A 20,081-nucleotide genomic window follows, 5' to 3' on the forward strand; every position below is an offset into this window, starting at 1 on the left:
CAGGTAAGTTTGTATTTAGTTTTAAATAGGAATTATTTAGGTAATATTTGTAAGGTTTATTTAGATTTAATTATATTTAACCCTTTCATGACAGGGTTAAAGTGTCTACATCGGAACACCTGTTCCGATGTAGACAAATTGAAACTACGCGATCGTGCATACGATCGCGAGATTTCAATTATTGGATCACATCTGGGGGGCGTCCCTACAACCCTAGGAACGCCCTCCAGACCGCGATCAAGTCCTTGAAGCACAGAAGGCTTCAGGACAGCCGTTTGTTATGACGTTCTATTCCGTCATAACGGCTTTAAAGCCCAGTGTAAATATGACGGAATAGAACGGCATAACGGCGTTAAAAGGTTAAGTTAGGGGGTGTTAGGGATAGGTTCAGGGTTAAGTTAGGGTTAGACTTATGCTTAGGGTTACGTTAGGGTTAGGGGTTAATATATTTATGTAGTGTTAGTGATGTGGGAGGCCAGAAGTTTAGGGGTTAATAGGTCTAAAGACCGCTGCTCCATAACCCTGTCCACCTGCTCTGATGAGGCGGACAGGAATCGCCGGAATTCAACCCGATCGAATACGAATCGGGTTAATTGACACCTCCCTTCTTGGCCGCGAGTCTGCAGGGGGGGCATTGCACCAGCAGCTCACAAGAACTGCTGGTGCAATGCTGAATACGGATAGCGCATTGCTCTCCACATTCAGCGAGGTTTTGCAGACCTGATCCGCACTGTCGGATCAGGTCCGCAAGACCTTTAATTAATTGACCTCTAGGGGTTAATAACTGTAATGTAGGTGGTGGCGATGTTAAGGGCGGCAGATTAGGGGTTAATAACATTATGTAGGTGGCGGCGATGTTAGGGGCAGCAGATTAGTGGTGTTTAGATGTGTTTTTTATGTTAGGGTGTTAGGTTTAAACATTTCTTTTTCTTTCCCCATAGACATCAATCAGGCTGTGTTACGGAGCTTTTATTTCCGCAATCGCAGGTGTTAGGCTTTTTTTTTAGCCGACTCTCCCCATTGATGTTTATGGGGAAATCGTGCATGCACACGTCAAAGCAGCGCTTGTATTTGGGTGAGGTATGGAGCTCAACGCCACCATATCGCCCGTACAAGCTGGGTTTTACAAAACCTGTAATTGCAGCACTATAGGGAGGTGAAATACCGCCACTTTTGTATTTAGTTTTAAATACGTTATTTAGGTAATAATTGTAAGTTTTATTTAGATTTATTTTAATTATATTTAAGGTAGGGTTACATTAGGGTTAGGCTTAGGGTTACGTTAGAGTTAGGTTTAGGGGTTAATATATTTATTTAGTAATGCGGGAGGGTGGCAGTTTAGCGGTTAATAGGTTTATTATAGTGGCAACAATGTCGGGGAGCGGCGGAATAGGGGTTAATACATTTTTTAAGTGGTGCGATGTCCGGAGCGGCAGATTAGGGGCTATTAACTTTATTTTAGTGTTTAGGGGTTAATAGGTAGTTTATGGGTGTTAGTGTACTTTTTAACACTTTAGTTAGGAGTTTTATGCTACAGCTTTGTAACTTAAAACTCATAACTACTGACTTTAGATGGCGGATCTTGTCAGTATAGAGCGTACCGCTCACTTTTTGGCCTCCCAGGCAAACTCGTAATACCGGCGCTAGGAAAGTCCCATTTAAAAAGGACTTTTTTAAAAGTGAGGTACTGACATTGCGTGACGGCCAAAAAGGTGTGAGGTACACCTATACCTACAAGACTTGTAATAGCGGCGTTAGGGGAAAAGCATCGTTATGAAGCATAATGATGCTTTTTTACTCATAACACAAAACTGGTAATCTAGCTGATAGAAAATAATGCACTTTTTTATTATTAAATATATATTTCTATATTTATCTGATAATGTTCATGTAAAATGCATATCTATAAATATATATTTATAGGAATACATATGCAGGTATGGGTATATACACACAAATATAGAAATATGTATTTAAGAACCCAGAAGCAGAACTTTTTTTCATTTTCTGCGATGAGATTTTTTTTAGTGAAAATTTTTCTGCAGTGTCTTTAACCTTTTAACGCCGTTATGCCGTTCTATTCCGTCATATTTACACTGGGCTTTAAAGCCGTTATGACGGAATAGAACGTCATATCAAACGGCTGTCCTGAAGCCTTCTGCGCTTCAAGGACTTGATCGCGGTCTGGAGGGCGTTCCTAGGGTTGTAGGGACGCCCCCCAGATGCGATCCAATAATTGAAATCTCGCGATCGTATGCACGATCGCGTAGTTTCAATTTGTCTACATCGGAACAGGTGTTCCGATGTAGACACTTTAACCCTGTCACGAAAGGGTTAAAAAGCAGGTGTTGCTGTGTCTGTTGCCCTTATTCGGTGTGCATGAGGACAGGTTCATGTACAGCCTGTGTATACACCATATACACAGGGCCGCCATCAGGGGGTGACAGGGGTGACTCCTGTCAGGGGCCCAATGAGCCAGGGGGGCCCCATGAGGCAAGAACTAAAAAAAAAAATTTATTTTTTTTTAAAAAATTTTTAAATTTTGCCAGCCACCAGTGGGTACACTACAGCAGAGTGCTAATTGAGCATGGGAAATGTTATTACAAGGAGTAAAGTATTAGCATTTGAGAGGATTTCTGAGTGTGCACTAAACCACTATGCACAGTGAGACAGACTTGGCACTTTGTTTGTACAGTGTGTGCCTGAGTCAGATGGCAGATCACTTTCATTTGCAGAGGAGGTAGGACTTACTTAGCAAATGTTTTTTTATTTCTTTGTGCAATTTCGGATTCTAACTTCAGTGTGGTAGTAGTAGTATAGTGGGTCCAGGGGTCCATCATTTTTTTTTTTTAGCAGTAGTGTATTATGATTATTTGACAATGCTGTAGAAATTCTATATTTAAAACCATGCAGAAATTTTTCCTCCTCAATACACAAATGGTAGGTGCCCTTTTGGCAAATAGAAATTTATATATATATATATATATATATATATATATATATATATATATATATATATATATATATATACGGAACAAAATGCTTGCACTCACTGGTCTTTTTTGAAAAACTTTTACTTAGAACAAAAACTGTGACGTTTCGAGGACAATATCCCCTTCTTCAGACAACGCGTACATCAAACAATAGTGACTTTATACAATGTTGCAGACAAACCCCTCCCCCCAATTATAGCAAAAAACCGCCAAACTAGTAACCATGGTGACCTCTGCGTCACACTGTAAACAATCAAGTGTTAACATATTATTAACAAGTTATGTATAAGCCATTCTGGCTACAAAATTAAAAGTGACTGCCCAAGTGATGTATAGGGGAACTGTGGAACAATAGAAACTGAGGCGGATAGCACACAGAACAGAAAAAGCGGAATGATAGTGTACATTCGAACATTCAACTAACGCTTTCAGCCCCATATCGGTCAAACAAGGGGTGCATTAACTCATATCACCTTACATATCGGAAGATCTTTCGAAACATCCACTGTAAACGTATGTCCACACACCACCATACGTGTTCCTACAAACTAAATGCTGGGGCTGGTAATATTAGTTATAAACCTCAACTGCGTACTCACTACCAGAGCGCATACACGTTGAGCCCTTTAAATTGATATGTCTGATGTATTAACTTAATAAATTGCTGACAATGGAATATGGCCATAATAGACCCATCCATGCCACAATAGGGGTTCACCTAAGCATCTACCATCCATTCGAGCGCGCATTCATATAGTAAAAAGTGTTGGAACATGCAAGTACCAAGACCCACTATTCACCAGTGGGGACTATGGAAAGAATAGGCAGCAAAGGTGTATAAAGGTTAATGCAGCTCCAGTGGAGATAACTGTAGTATTGTATGATAGGTGGACTCTCTTGGTCCGTCATAAGAGGTTAGAAGATGATGACATTCAGCAAGAGCTGTCCGTCAGAGCAGCGTACATAGCTATAAAAAGCAGTGCCAGTCAAACATTGTGTTTAGTCCATGGGGCTGCAAGGTGTTTAGCCGGAAGATCCACTTGGCCTCAATCTGTAAGAGAAGTGTATCTCTATCACCCCCTCGCCTTAATGGGGGGACATGGTCTATCAAGGTGAATCTAAGGTCCTGGAGACCGTGCGTGCCCTTTTTCCACAAAATGCCTAGCCACAGGTTGGTCGCTTGAACCCTTCTTGAGGGATGTCCTAATGGAAGACCTATGGTTGGCAAACCTCGTTCTGGCATCATCAGTGGTTTTACCCACATAGAAACGCCCACAACTGCAGTTTAATAGATAAACCACATGTGTGGTAGTGCAGGTCAGCACATGTCTGATCTTATATCTCTGGTTACGATGTGGATGGCCAAAAGTGGCCCCTGGGATCATAGAACTGCAGGTGGTACATCCCAAGCACCTGTAACATCCCGGTTTCTTTTTTCTTCCTGATAACCATGTCTCAGCAGTATAACAATGGGTTGGATCTGTCAACATCAAAAGATCTTTTAAATTCTTATCTCGTTTATAACCCACTCTGGGGTGTTGCCAGCCATTAAAGGGAAGTCGAGGATCACCTTGTACGATGTGCCAATGTTCACGCAATGATTTACCCAAAGATCTAGTTATGGGGCTGTATATAGTCGTAAAGGTCAATCTCTGCTCGTCTTTACTCCTAGTAGTGGTTGAGGCACGGTTCTCATTCTCAGCTGTCACTCTACTTTGCTGAATCAAGTGGGGGGTTGTATCCCCTTTGTGTGAAGCGTTGCTGCATTTCCTCTAGTTGTTGGTCTCTTCTAGTTACATCACTGTTGTTCCTAACAGCCCGACACAGTTGGGCTTTCGGGATTGCTTTGAGCAATGCTGTTGGATGGTTGCTGGTGGCGTGTAGAATAGAATTTCTGTCTGTAGGTTTTCTAAACAAGGAGGTTCCTAGTTGGCCATTATCCATTTTGAAGATGTTCAGGTCAAGAAACTCAATACTTGACATGTCATACTTCAGCTTAAACTTTACCGGATTAGAAAGGGAATTGAGATACGCAAACCATGTCTCCAGCTCGGGTACTGTACCTCTCCAGACAATCAACAAATCGTCTATGTACCTTTTATAGAATAGTACTTCAGGTTTCTGGTATATCTCCATCACTGATATTTCATAATGCTCCATATATATGTTGGCTAGTGAGGGGGCCACGTTCGAACCCATGGCCGTACCCGATATTTGTTGGTGGTACCTGCTTAGGTGAACCCCTATCGTGGCATGGATGGGTCTATTATGGCCATATTCCATTGTCAGCAATTTATTAAGTTAATACATCAGACATATCAATTTAAAGGGCTCAACGTGTATGCGCTCTGGTAGTGAGTACGCAGTTGAGGTTTATAACTAATATTACCAGCCCCAGCATTTAGTTTGTAGGAACACGTATGGTGGTGTGTGGACATACGTTTACAGTGGCTGTTTCGAAAGATCTTCCGATATGTAAGGTGATATGAGTGACCCTCGTAGCGGTGTTGGCTGATCCTCTATGATTGTACCCCCTGTGTATGTGGCTATATCTGTTATGGTAAAGATTATAGACTGTAAATCTTTGTTGACAGTGTGATTGTCTCCTCTAGTCCCGTAGCTGCTGTGTATGGCTCGGTGTGATCAATCACCATGGCAGCAGTACACAATTCCTGTGATTGGCTTATCGCCCCCCACGTGATTGACTTGGCTAGTTCCGGGTTTCTGTACACGGCGTTGTGTGGTGTTGCAGCGGTATGGGTCTGTAGCGATCAAGGATGTGTCTCCCCTGGTGAGTGTTTAAACCCTCTATTTTTCTGAGTTAATGCACCCCTTGTTTGACCGATATGGGGCTGAAAGCGTTAGTTGAATGTTCGAATGTACACTATCATTCCGCTTTTTCTGTTCTGTGTGCTATCCGCCTCAGTTTCTATTGTTCCACAGTTCCCCTATACATCACTTGGGCAGTCACTTTTAATTTTGGAGCCAGGATGGCTTATGCATAACTTGTTAATAATATGTTAACACTTGATTGTTTACAGTGTGACGCAGAGGTCACCATGGTTACTAGTTTGGCGTTTTTTTGCTCTAATTGGGGGGAGGGGTTTGTCTGCAACATTGTATAAAGTCACTATTGTTTGATGCACGCGTTGTCTGAAGAAGGGGATATTGTCCTCGAAACGTCACAGTAAAAGTAAAAGTTTCAAAAAAGACCAGTGAGTGCAAGCATTTTGTTCCGTATATCCAAGTCTCACTAGCACCCTGGCAGTCGGCGATAAGTGAAAGTGCACATCTTCGCTATAAATATATATATATATATATATATTACATTTCAGTTTACTGCCCCTTTATTAAGGACTTTCCAGGACTTTCCAGATACAAGGAGGCATTTTATCTAAGATTTTTACATCTGCATAAAATGTTATAATCTCAGACTAAGATTGCTCAGTGTTTGAAATGAGACAGGTTATCTTAAAACTGTTCAGTTTACACTACAGCTGACTTAATTTTGAAATACATACCAACAAGCCTAAATCCTGCATTTTACCAGATCTAATGGTATGAGTACCACAGCTTATGGTTTCACAAAGACCATATAGAGTACAGCATTTTAAAAATCCATAAGTACAGCTGACAGATGGGAACATTTGTACACTATATTTGAAGTGATGCTCTTGGTTGGGGAAAATGGAGAAAAAACAAACATATGTCAACCTTTTAAAAGTACTTTTCGTCATCTAGCCATATACCCAGATCATTAATGTACAATTTTGAAATCACAGAATTATTTTTGTTTACACATTTACAAATATCATTCTTTAAAAAGTGATCTCTTAATTTCTGCAATTTTTTTATCATGCATGTCACACACTGTTGATTTAGGGGATGCAAGGTACATAAATGTTTCCTCCTGTGAGTGTTTCTGTGGGTGTCTGTGTTTATGTCTTTGTGCTTTGGTTTGTGTCTCTATGAGTGTGTATTTTTTTCTCTGTGGGTCTCTCTTTGAGAGTGGGTGTATGTCTTTGAGCTTTTTCTATGGGTGTCTCTGCGAGGGTGTGTGTATGTTTGCCTTTGTGTATTTTTTCTGGATGCCTCTGTGAGGGTGGGTGTGTATGTCTGTGTTTTCTGTGGATGTCTCTGTGAGGGTGTGTGTTTTCTGTGGGTGTCTCTGGGAGTGTGTGTGTATGTCTGTGTTTTCTGTGGATGTCTTTGAGGGTGTGTGTATGTATGTCTTTCTGTGTATTATGTGGTTGTATCTCTGTGTGTATGTCTTTGTGTGTTTTCTGTGGGTGTCTGTGTGTGTGTGTATGTCTTTGTGTGTTTTCTGAGGCTGTCTCTGTCAGTGTTTCCTTGGGTGTATGTGCAAGTTTGAGTTTGTGTGTGTGTGTCCATTGCCTGTTCCTTTTTAGGACATTTTGACCTTACTACTGATTATTCACATCTTTCTACAGACTTTGAGATCAATGAGACCTTTACGGAAGTCACCAATACACCATTTAACCTTTAAATTATTGTTTAGGTAGTTCAGGGCCCTTCCTTTCAGCCACTGCATGCTGTTGTCATCATTTAGTTGGCATCTTCCTTTACAAAAAGATAATCAGAACTCCATATTTTGTTTTCTAAATCTCCTTTTTTTTACAAAACTGTAGTCTACCTCATTACTTGTCAGGTCAATGTAATCAAGTGCTGAGTGTCTGTTTGGGTGTCTGTGTCTGAGTGTGTTTGTGTGTTTCTTTGCGTTTCTGCTAGAGTGTCTATATGTGAATCCTTATGTGTGAGTGTGTGTGTGTTTCAGTGTATGCGTGTGTCTGTGTGTTTGTATGTTACTACCTTTACAACATTTCCAAGTTTAAATAGACACTTAAGAATAAAGTGCATATACGTTTTAGTCACTTGGTCAAAAATTGCACATGTCAAGAGGGGGGGGGGGGGGGCTGATCAATGGTTAAGTCAGGGGCCCAAAAATTTCTAGTGGCGGCCCTGCATATACACACACACACAAACATATACACACACACTATACACACACCCATACATCATACACACACCATATATATACACACACACCACATACACACACACCACATACACACACACACACACACACCACATACACCATACACACACAACATACACACACACACACACAACATACACACACCACATACACACACAACATATACACACACACACACACACACACACCATACACAAGTGTGGAATTACAAGCAGAGTACTATAAGCAGGTAGTGTATCTGCATTCTGTAAACAGACATATGATTTTACATTACAAATATGTTATGGAAATTATTTGCATAAAATTGACCCTAATCTATAATTGGGTATGGAAAATTCACACATAAAATCAATGTAAAGAAAAAAGATGGCATTGAAAAACCTAATCCTGAGGGGACTTCCGGTGGGGGCGGAGCCGTTAGACACGCTGTACGGCTCACGGCGCTCTAGAGAAGGGAGCGAGGAAATCTCCCCCGGCTAAAAGTTGCTTGCACTATCCGGAATCCTTGGGACCGGTGGCAAGTTCCACAGACGCTGTCTACGTCTGAGCTGAGGAAGCCCTTGACTGGCGGAAAAGCCTAGCGGTGGATACCGCAACTACCGCAGAGGAAAACCGGCAGACCGAAGGAAAAGGACAGTAAAGTCGGGTAAGAGAAATATTACCCGTGAAGTGACTGGCCCTGCTGACTGGAGTAGCCGCTTGTAGGAGGGGGTAGTCTGCCTGCAGAGAGATCTGTAGGGAGCGCGCCCTCCTCGCGGTGAAGAGTGTCACAGCTGCATATTTGTTTGGCCTGACTGCCCGATAGCGGGAAGGAACCCCGGCTTTACCCTTACAAGGTTTTTCAAAGCGGACTGCCTAAGGTTTCTCTATACCTAATAAAGTACACCTGGTTTACAGGCATAGCGTGTACATATGGGATATTTTGGCTCCTATGAGCTGAAGATTCACAGGAGGTGGATGAGGCTAAGTGATTCATTTGAGGGATTGAATTAACACAAGTTAGGGAGAAGGGTTATTTCCCCTATTCTGGTGAACTATCCTCCCGCCCCCCTTCTTCCACGTATTAATCACCCTGTTGATGGTTGTGGGGTAACAGGAGCCTGAAGTGTTCTCTAAAAAAAAAATTAGGAGTACCTCTCACACCAAAAGTGCCAAAGTACAACTGGTCTATTTATAACTGATGATACTTAAATTCGCCACAATTAGCTTATAAAGCTGGACTTTACCTCAAGATACAAGACGCAACAGTACATCGGTCCTTGAGTATTTTGAAAATTGGTGTTTCTTATTATCCAGGTTATTTCTACACTTCCTGCAGGCTTATAGAGAGCCAAGAGACTAGGCCTGGACAATCTGGCTTTTTTTCCCCTTAAGCTGCATATTCCTCAAGATTGGTGCATTTATCTGCTGTTTAACAGTCTCCCTCTTTAGGAGAGAAGAGAGAGAGGGATTTAGATGGTTAATTAATGGCTAAAATTGAGTTAAATATATTGACCCTGGTTTTTCTTTTTCTTTTTTTTTTTTTGTTTTTTTTTATGTCGATATTGATGGGTATATGCAATTGCTTTTCTGTTAACATAAGCTCATTAACTGCTTTTGAGAAATAATTCACTATAACACCATAGATATCTTGGTTAAATTATGAATGTTTAAGGGATATGGCCCTTATTGATCAATTGCTGATTTTTACAGGTGTCCGCTTCTCATAATTATAATTTGGGTGAGATATTAGGCCGTAACTACACTAACCCTTATGAATATACACTCACAGTCCTTAGTTTAACACACATTCACGCTTATAATATAAAAAAAAAAAAAAAAAAAAAAAGAGGAAAAAAAAAAAAAAAAAAAAAAACACATACACACACTTGAACCAGAAATTAACTAGGTCCCTTTTGGATTTGTTCACTTTTTCTTTTTTTCACATTTTCTTTCATTTTTTTTGCTTCTCACATTCACTATTAGTATTCACAGAATATATGGAAAGATATATTATACACACGAAACAGAGTTCTCCCATAATGCCACCCAAGGGCAAGGATAGAAAGGTTAGGAGTGCGGATACCTCTTTGGACCCCGTATCAGAGGGGGCTATATCCCATGTGGACATTGGTAGTTTAGTATCTCAATTAACCGATGTTTTTACCCCACAATTTGATATTATTAAGAAGGAGCTTAGCAGTATTTCAATAGATATTATCTCTCTATCAAACGAGGTTAAGCAATTCGCTTCAAGGATATTAGAGGCGGAAAATAGGATCTCTGACTTAGAGGACCGGGTCAATGTACAAGATAAAGTAATCCAAGATTATGATGGCAAGATTACTGGTTTACAATTCCGTCTGGAGGATCTTGAGGATCGCTCCAGACGGAATAATATAAGAATCATTGGTCTTCCTGAGTCCCCTGAGTATGAAGATCTTATAAAGGTTACCTCTTTATTATTACCCAAAGCTTTAGGTTTCTCTGAACAACAATTACCCTTAGAGGTAGAGAGAGCTCATAGGGTCGGATATAGTAGAACAAATATGGCTAGGGGCGATAGAAGCAGAATGTGCATTTTTAAGTTGCTTAGATTCCAGGACAAAGTAAATCTGTTAAAAGCATATAGAAAGATGGGCGAATTTGTATTTGAAAAAAACAAGCTATTAATGTTTCAAGATTTCTCAATAGAAACATCTACCAAAAGAAAACAGATGATTCCGCTATGTACTAAGATTATTGATAAAGGGTTTAAGGCCTGGGTTGTGTACCCTGCAAAGATTATGTTAGATGAAAATGGGGTTAGACGAATCCTCAATAATCCTCAAGAGGCCCACGAATTTATTAGTACCCTATAATATACTAGGGAAAATAATTCAGGTTTAGATAGGGGAATTTATGCCAAGTAAGATGGATATGCAATGTGTCTGGGTACGCGCTGATCTTTGGTGCGTTTTTTTTTCTTTTTGTTATTACTTTGTGCTTACTACGAGGATTATAGATATGTTTTTGATATTTGTGGGGCACACTGATAACGTTAAATGGAAGAAAGAATCTATATTGTTGCTGAGCACTTACTATTTTAAAATTGAAATTATGTTAAGTAGGATAGAAGCGCTATGTGTCTGGGTAAGCGCTGATTTTTCTGTGTGTTTTTTCTTTCTTTCTCTTTATGTACTCACTATGATGATTATAGTTATGCTCTTGAGGATTGCAGTGCACATGAACAGAGTTAAGTGGAAAAAAGAATTTATATTGTTGTTGAGCACTTATTATTTTAAAATTGAATTTCTCACAGGTATAGAACGAGCAGTTTTCCTTTTATTACGTAGGGTTTCCCATTTTTTTTTTTTTTTTTTTTTTTTTTTTTTTTTCTTCTCTCTCTCTCTCTCCCTCGCCGGTCCTCTCGCCTCTCTCTTCCCCCTCCCACCACTGGGGCTAAGTTAATTCAGACCACAGCTTAAAAATAGCTTTTAAGTGCACATATATTTTTAATATGTTTAATGGCAGTTAGGATCAATATGCTTTCTTGGAATGTAGGGGGCATTACGTCGCCTAGAAAACGCAAATTGATTATTAAACATCTGCTGAAGTTTAGTCCCAATATTGTGTTGTTACAGGAAACACATTTGAATCTGGCAGAAGCTATGAAGTTAAAGTGTAAATGGGTAGGGGAATGTATTGCAGCTCCAGGAGTTAAAAGAAAATCAGGGGTAGCCATTTTGTTTCATAAAAATTTAGATTATAATATTGTGAAGAAGGAGACTGACCCAGAGGGAAGATACCTGATACTACATATTCAGATTAATAGATGTAATTTTATCATCTGTAATATATACGGTCCCAATTCTTTTTCGCCCACTTTCTGGGAAAATATTAGAAGTAAATTATTTCTGTTTTCAGCAGCTAATTTAGTTTTAGGGGGGGATTTCAATATGACGTTATGCCCCATTTTAGACAGATTGTCCTCAAAAAACCAACGAGAAAATAACAAAGTAGCAAAATATTTTAAGTCCTTTTGTCATGAATTGAAATTAATTGATATATGGAGATATAAAAATCCAGAAGTCCGTAGCTTTTCATGTGAGTCTAAAACCCACATGACATTTTCGAGGATTGATATGTTTCTAATTTCTAAACCACTTGCCTTATGCAGATCAGAAGCTAATATCTATGATATTGCTATCTCTGATCATGCGGTAATCTCTTTCACTTTGGTGGCCATCTCCCCCCCTAAGGCCCAAAATACGTCTTTTTTTTCCCCCGATTTTTGACGGATAGTCCTAAGTTCAGCAACTGGTTAAAACAGAAGTGGAAGGATTATGTTACCTTCAATATAGGACAATTTAGTAAACCAGAGGTATTCTGGGAAGCAGCGAAAGCTGTATTAAGGGGGGAAATTAAGCTTTACTTATCTACTTGGAAGAAGAAAAAGCTGGAGCTAGAATTACAGTTAACAGCACAAGTTAGAAATGCGCTTAGAAAGTTTTATCTCGATCAGACAAGAGATAACTGGGATAGATATTGCAAATTGAAAAGGGAAAGAGATATCTTCTTCAAACAAAGGTCACAGGAAGATGAATTGAAAATAAATTATCAATTTAGAGGTCATTATGGGGCCTCAGCTAAATTTCTGGCTAAAGTAGCTAAGGTGAGAAAAAGTAAGAATATTATCTCGACTATTAAAAGGGGGAATATAAAATATACTAATACAGAGGATATTAGTCAGACATTTGTCAACGTATTCCAACAGCTTTATGCAGAAACACAGGTTAATGCGGACAACGCATTACATTTCTGGGCGAGTGTCAATCTCCCCAATATTTCGGAGGAGAGTTTATCAGAGCTTAATAGACCTATTTCAGAGGAGGAAGTTCTTGAGGCTATACAATCAGCCAATCTTAATAAATCACCAGGACCAGATGCTATTCCGATAGAATTTTATAAAATTCTGAAGGAGGAAGTAAAATTATCATTAGTGAATCTGTTTAATTATTATTTTTCTGCTGGCAATTCTATGTCTAATTATTTTTCGGCTGCCCGTATATCTCTGATTCTAAAGAAAGGTAAGGACCCGGAAGATCCAGGGTCATATAGGCCTATATCAGTACTCAATGCTGATTATAAATTGCTGACCGCTATTATCTCGATTAGGCTGGCCAAGGTATTAGACGGGATTATCCATCCAGATCAAACTGGATTTATGAGGGATAGGAATTCGCTTAAGAATATACGTCAAGTGACTACATTTCTAGATTATGCATGGAATTTAGATCCCAAGAACGAACAATCTAAAAAGATTTCTGAAGCAGCTATCTTAACAGTAGATGCTGAGAAGGCCTTTGATGCAGTGAACTGGAACTATTTATTTACGGCATTGGAACGATTTGGATTCAAGAAACAGTTCCTTGAATTCGTCAGGAATTTATACAAAAATCCGATTTCATTTCTCTGCATCAATGGCCATTCCTCCCCTTATATTTCACTTAAAAGAGGGACAAGACAAGGGTGCCCCCTCTCCCCTTTACTCTTTAATTTAGCTTTGGAGCCTTTTGCTATCTTATTGCGGGATAGGCTACTAGGGTTTCAACTCGGTTCCTTTAGTTTAAATACTCTCTTATATGCGGACGATTTGTTAATATTCTTGGACAAGGCGCAATATTCCATCCCCATATTGTTACAATTTTTTAAAAATTTTTCCTCCTTCTCAGGTTATAAAATAAATTTTGATAAGAGTGAACTCCTCTGGGTAGATAAGAAAGGATCCAACTGGAAAGATCACCCCTTTAAAGTGGTTGAGTTCTTTCGATACCTTGGTATTATCTTTCATAGAAACCCAACAATTTGGTATAAGTTAAATTTCCCTCCGATATTACAAAAAATTAAAAATGATCTCGAAAACTGGGCCTCGCTTCCCATCTCATTGTCTGCTAGAATTAATCTGATTAAATCTATTATCTTTCCTAGAGTTCTATATCTGCTCCAGAATCTCCCGTTATTTATGACCAAAAAAGATATTGGTAATATACAGTCCTGGGTATCTAAATTTATATGGGGTAATAAGAAGCCAAGGATTAGTCTTAGTAAACTGATGCAGAAAAGTCCTAGGGCAGGCCTGGCCCTGCCAGACTTCAGGCTTTACAATTTGGCTAGCCTGGTCAAACTGGCTCTCGATTGGATCACAGGGGTAGATAAGTTTGTGACAACAGAGTTAGAATCGTTCCTCATCTCCCCCTTTTCATTGAAAGCGGTTCTTCATTGCCCGGTACCAAAGTTACCCTCAAATCTTAGTAAACTAATTTCCTTTAAAAATGTTATTATAGCTTGGCAAAAAACTTGTCGAATATTAAAAGTCTCCCCATTCTTTTCTGAATATCTCCCCATAGTAGGTAACCCTGAATTTATTCCGGGCATAAATCAGAGAGTGTTTGGACTATGGGCTGAAGCTGGACTGATTTATGTTTTTCAGCTATTTGATGATAATCAGTTATTACCCTCAGAATTATTATTTCAAAGGTTTAATCTACACTGTTCGAATTTATTTGCTTATTTTCAACTAAGGCACTACATATTCACACAAAAATGGAATGTGGAATTTCTAAGGGATTGGATAGACATTAAAAATATTATCCGGCAATTCTCTCTGGGTCAGTCCTCGATATCACTGATCTATGATATCCTCCTGGCTAGACAGGGTGAATTAGGTGTAGATAAGCTATATAACTTCTGGAAGAAATATTTGCCAGAACTAGGGGAGAACAGGATTGAGCGAAGCTTCACAGAGTTAGAAAAATTACAAGTTTCCATATCATGGAAAGAAGCGCATTTAAAACTAGTCAATAATTATTATCTTTCCCCAGATAAAATGGCCAGATTCTATCCTTCTCAGAATTATGCCTGTCCAAGATGTTCCTTGGATAGGGCGGATATTTTTCATATGTTTTGGTCTTGTCCAAAGATTCAACAATATTGGCAAAAGATAAGATTCTGGTATAGTAAAATCTATAGAGATATGGCACCATTCACGGCTGATGAGGTAGTTTTTCTAACTAATGCTGAGTTACGCCCTAAGAGGGCGATAAAGATATTCAACACAATTATTATAATTGCGAGACAGTTAATCACTAAAGGCTGGAAAGATCATATAGCTCCTACAATCACAGGGTTCTTGAAAGAAATCCAGTTCCAAATCTTATTTGAATCCTTTCATACTAAATTCACAGCTGAACGTAAGGTCAGGGCTTTTCTTCTGGATTGGTCCCCATTAATTACTTCTTACCCATTACAGATTCAAAGACGTATTTTACAACCCTTCTTAAATTCTTTAGCTTTCTTGGAATTGGTTATATTAGAAGTATTCCCGTCAACATGGATATCGGGTCCCCGGGAGATAACACTATGAAATAGTAATTGTGAAATAATAAGTAAAGAAAGAGAAGAGGTGGGGTTAGTAGGGGAGATGGAGGGTGGGTGGGCGGGCGAGGGAGAGAGGTGTATAGAATAGAGAATTTTTTTCTTCTTTTCCCCTTTTTTTTTTTTTTTTTTTTTTCTCTCTTTTTCTTTCTCCCCCTCCTCATTAGTGGTTTAAATATTTATAAAATCTCCAGCGATATAATTGACTAGATGCTAAAAAGTCAGGTATTAGCATTCACTTGTTTCTTTGTATGTTTGCTTGATATTATTCACTATGGTCATTATTTGTATTTCTGTTTTTCTATATGTATGATGGCCTTGCATGGCATAATGAAATACAATTCGACATATATTTACTTTTTATGTTCTGTTTGTTGCTGGAACCAATAAAGATATTTGAAAAAAAAAAAAAAAAGAAAAACCTAATCCTATCAGGCAAAATATAGTTAGACCTAGCTATATAGAATATTCTTGTGCAATATATACATTTATTTTATTTTAATGTGACCCCATTCTATCATTACCAGCTCAGATGACAAATATAAAGTCCCCTATCTACCTTTTGTGCATATATGCTTAAAGAACCACAATAGATTTACCATTCCTTTTTTTTCCCAAGAACAATAAAAATAAAACCAAGGTTTTGATATACATTTTAAATCTTAATAGAATTTTTGTTCTGTTAATATTTAAAATGTATATCACAACCCTGGTTTTATTTTTACTGTTCTTGTTGAGGAACCACTGCTATAGTAGGCAAAAGTAGACTTTCATCAGAGAAACTTACGCTAATAAAATACTACCACTAATTATATTAGTATTATTATTTCTATTATTTACAATTTGCAAATAAAAAGGCTTTGGCTGTTCATTCATTGTTAAAATCTGATACCAATATTTAGTGAGGGAAGGTGATAATAAATAACTGATGTGTCGCTGATCTAAATTTGCTAGCATAACCCCTTGGTTTTAAAAGAGGAATGTGCATACCATTTAGCCCCTTCTGACAAACTGATCACCACAATAACCAAAATACCGCCAACCTAACACTAACAGTGTCTTAGGGCGAGTTTAGAACATGTATTGGCATCATTTGTTTGTTTTTTCCAGAGAAGCATTTTAAAAAAACAAGTTTATTGCAGTAATGCCAAAAGAACCTGAAATGTACTGGAATGTATTCTTTACACTCACACAGCCAGTGAACAAACTTAAAAAAATAAATTCAAACTTTTTTTTTTTTTTAAAGCAAGATACATAGACACACAGGGTGTGAGGACAGGAATGAAACATTTGTAAAGGAGATGAGTTTTGGTAACACTGGAGAAATACTGGATTATCAGATAAAATGACGGGAGAATTGAATTTTGGCCCCAGGGCGGCTTTGGCTAGGGACATGGAAGGAGTAAATTAATTTAGCAATTTCCTCCCAGTGATTACCATAGTACAAACAAAAATCTGCTTAATCTGTACTGACCGGAAATTCAGGGGTAGACAAATTTTATTTTCTACTTAAACTGTGGGTGTGACGTCACAAACCGAGGGTCTGTTTCAGCTGGCTGGGGTTTCCAGAAACTTGAGTTCAGCTAGCTGGAAAAGAGTGCCAAGCTGCAGCCTTCCATTCACCGTTATATGTGTGCTACGAGGCTGTGTATAAGTGTATCCCTCAAGTAGCTCTGGGCCGCTGTCCCGGCTGCTTCTTGACTTTGCTGCCTGAGCTATAAAGCCTATAGCCAGTGCTTTGCAAATGAGCTTGATTTCCATACTGAGACTAAAATGATTATAATAATTTATATAATAATTTGCGATTTATATAGCGCTTTTCTCCCTGTGAGACTCAAAGCACTTTACAAATATACTGTACCAACATAAGACATAAGAGTTAGGAGTTTCTGAAGGTCAGATAAGCGGACTGAATGCCTGATGGAGAGGTGGGTCTTTAGCTTTTTTTTAAAAGTCTGTAAGGACGGTGCCTCTCTGATTGCGCATGGTAAAGAGTTCCAGAAAGTAGGGGCAGCGTGGCCGAATGCTCTGGAGCCTGAGTTTGTCCTTATTCTTGGCACTGAGAGGAGGGATGTGTTGGCTGACCTAAGTGAACGGGATGGGATGTAGGGTGTCAGGAGCTCTTTCAGGTACTGTGGGCCTTGGTTGTTTAAGGCTTTGAAGGTGATTGCACATCATCTGCATCCTCTCCCTGTCTTTCTCCAGTCTTATGGCTCAGGCAGCAAATAATTGATGCAGTCCTTAAAACGGAGGCGGTCCCCCTCTCTACTGAAGCCCGCGCCCAGGCTGTAAACATTTGCTGTGCGCTAGCTTCTTTTCCTGCTCTCACTCAGCTCTCTTCTCACACTACCGCTGCACCACCGCTCGGCGCTATTGAAATAACAATAATAATAATAAAAAAATTAAAAAAAGCTTTTATCCCTTCTGCTTGCCCGCAGCAGGGCTAAAAGTAAAAAAAAAAAACACATGCCCTGCGCCCAGAACTGCATGTCCTGGGCGTTGCACGATAGGAATTGTGCATCCCTGCACTTACTTCCGAGTCGCAGAAGCCGTTCTGATGGGTAAAAATAACAATAATATTGCATCTAAAAAGCATCAATTTCAGGAGCAGAGCAGCCATTAGCCAATAATTTCAAAGTACTGCACTAAAAATGTGCCGGTTGTCCATTTGAAAGCACTGCACTGGCCAGAAAAAAAAATTCCTGTTGAAGAAAATTCTCTGTTTAACGGACCTGGCCATTCTTTCTGCAGGCAGGCTCCAGTTTCTGCAATAATATCGTAGATCGCACTATGTTCTGCCTTGGGGTTTAAGAATAAAAAGACATTATACTCTAAGTGAAGAGCATTGGAAAGTTGAATATATACAGTAAATATACATTAGAGTAAATATATATATATACACACATATACAGTATATATAAATACGCACATATATTCATGTATATAAATGCACACACACATATACAGGGAGTGCAGAATTATTAGGCAAGTTGTATTTTTGAGGATTAATTTTATTATTGAACAACAACCATGTTCTCAATGAACCCAAAAAACTCATTAATATCAAAGCTGAATAGTTTTGGAAGTAGTTTTTAGTTTGTTTTTAGTTATAGCTATTTTAGGGGGATATCTGTGTGTGCAGGTGACTATTACTGTGCATAATTATTAGGCAACTTAACAAAAAACAAATATATACCCATTTCAATTATTTATTTTTACCAGTGAAACCAATATAACATCTCAACATTCACAAATATACATTTCTGACATTCAAAAACCAAAACAAAACAAATCAGTGACCAATATAGCCACCTTTCTTTGCAAGGACACTCAAAAGCCTGCCATCCATGGATTCTGTCAGTGTTTTGATCTGTTCACCATCAACATTGCGTGCAGCAGCAACCACAGCCTCCCAGACACTGTTCCGAGAGGTGTACTGTTTTCCCTCCTTGTAAATCTCACATTTGATGATGGACCACAGGTTCTCAATGGGGTTCAGATCAGGTGAACAAGGAGGCCATGTCATTAGATTTTCTTCTTTTATACCCTTTCTTGCCAGCCACGCTGTGGAGTACTTGGACGCGTGTGATGGAGCATTTTCCTGCATGAAAATCATGTTTTTCTTGAAGGATGCAGACTTCTTCCTGTACCACTGCTTGTAGAAGGTGTCTTCCAGAAACTGGCAGTAGGACTGGGAGTTGAGCTTGACTCCATCCTCAACCTGAAAAGGCCCCACAAGCTCATCTTTGATGATACCAGCCCAAACCAGTACTCCACCTCCACCTTGCTGGCATCTGAGTCGGACTGGAGCTCTCTGCCCTTTACCAATCCAGCCACGGGCCCATCCATCTGGCCCATCAAGACTCACTCTCATTTCATCAGTCCATAAAACCTTAGAAAAATCAGTCTTGAGATATTTCTTGGCCCAGTCTTGACGTTTCAGCTTGTGTGTCTTGTTCAGTGGTGGTCGTCTTTCAGCCTTTCTTACCTTGGCCATGTCTCTGAGTATTGCACACCTTGTGCTTTTGGGCACTCTAGTGATGTTGCAGCTCTGAAATATGGCCAAACTGGTGGCAAGTGGCATCTTGGCAGCTGCACGCTTGACTTTTCTCAGTTCATGGGCAGTTATTTTGCGCCTTGGTTTTTCCACACGCTTCTTGCGACCCTGTTGACTATTTTGAATGAAACGCTTGATTGTTCGATGATCACGCTTCAGAAGCTTTGCAATTTTAAGAGTGCTGCATCCCTCTGCAAGATAGCTCACTATTATTGACTTTTCTGAGCCTATCAAGTCCTTCTTTTGACCCATTTTGCCAAAGGAAAGGAAGTTGCCTAATAATTATGCACACCTGATATAGGGTGTTGATGTCATTAGACCACACCCCTTCTCATTACAGAGATGCACATCACCTAATATGCTTAATTGGTAGTAGGCTTTCGAGCCTATACAGCTTGGAGTAAGACAACATGCATAAAGAGGATGATGTGGTCAAAATACTAATTTGCCTAATAATTCTGCACTCCCTGTATATATATAAAAATACGCACATATATTCATGTATATAAATTCTCATACACACATTATATATATATATATCTATATATCTATATATATGTATAAAAATAGACACACATACATATTTAGACATGTATATGTATGCGTGTCTATGCAGCAT

This window comes from Bombina bombina, chromosome 7 (genome assembly GCF_027579735.1).
Source record: "Bombina bombina isolate aBomBom1 chromosome 7, aBomBom1.pri, whole genome shotgun sequence".
Lineage (NCBI taxonomy): Eukaryota > Metazoa > Chordata > Amphibia > Anura > Bombinatoridae > Bombina > Bombina bombina.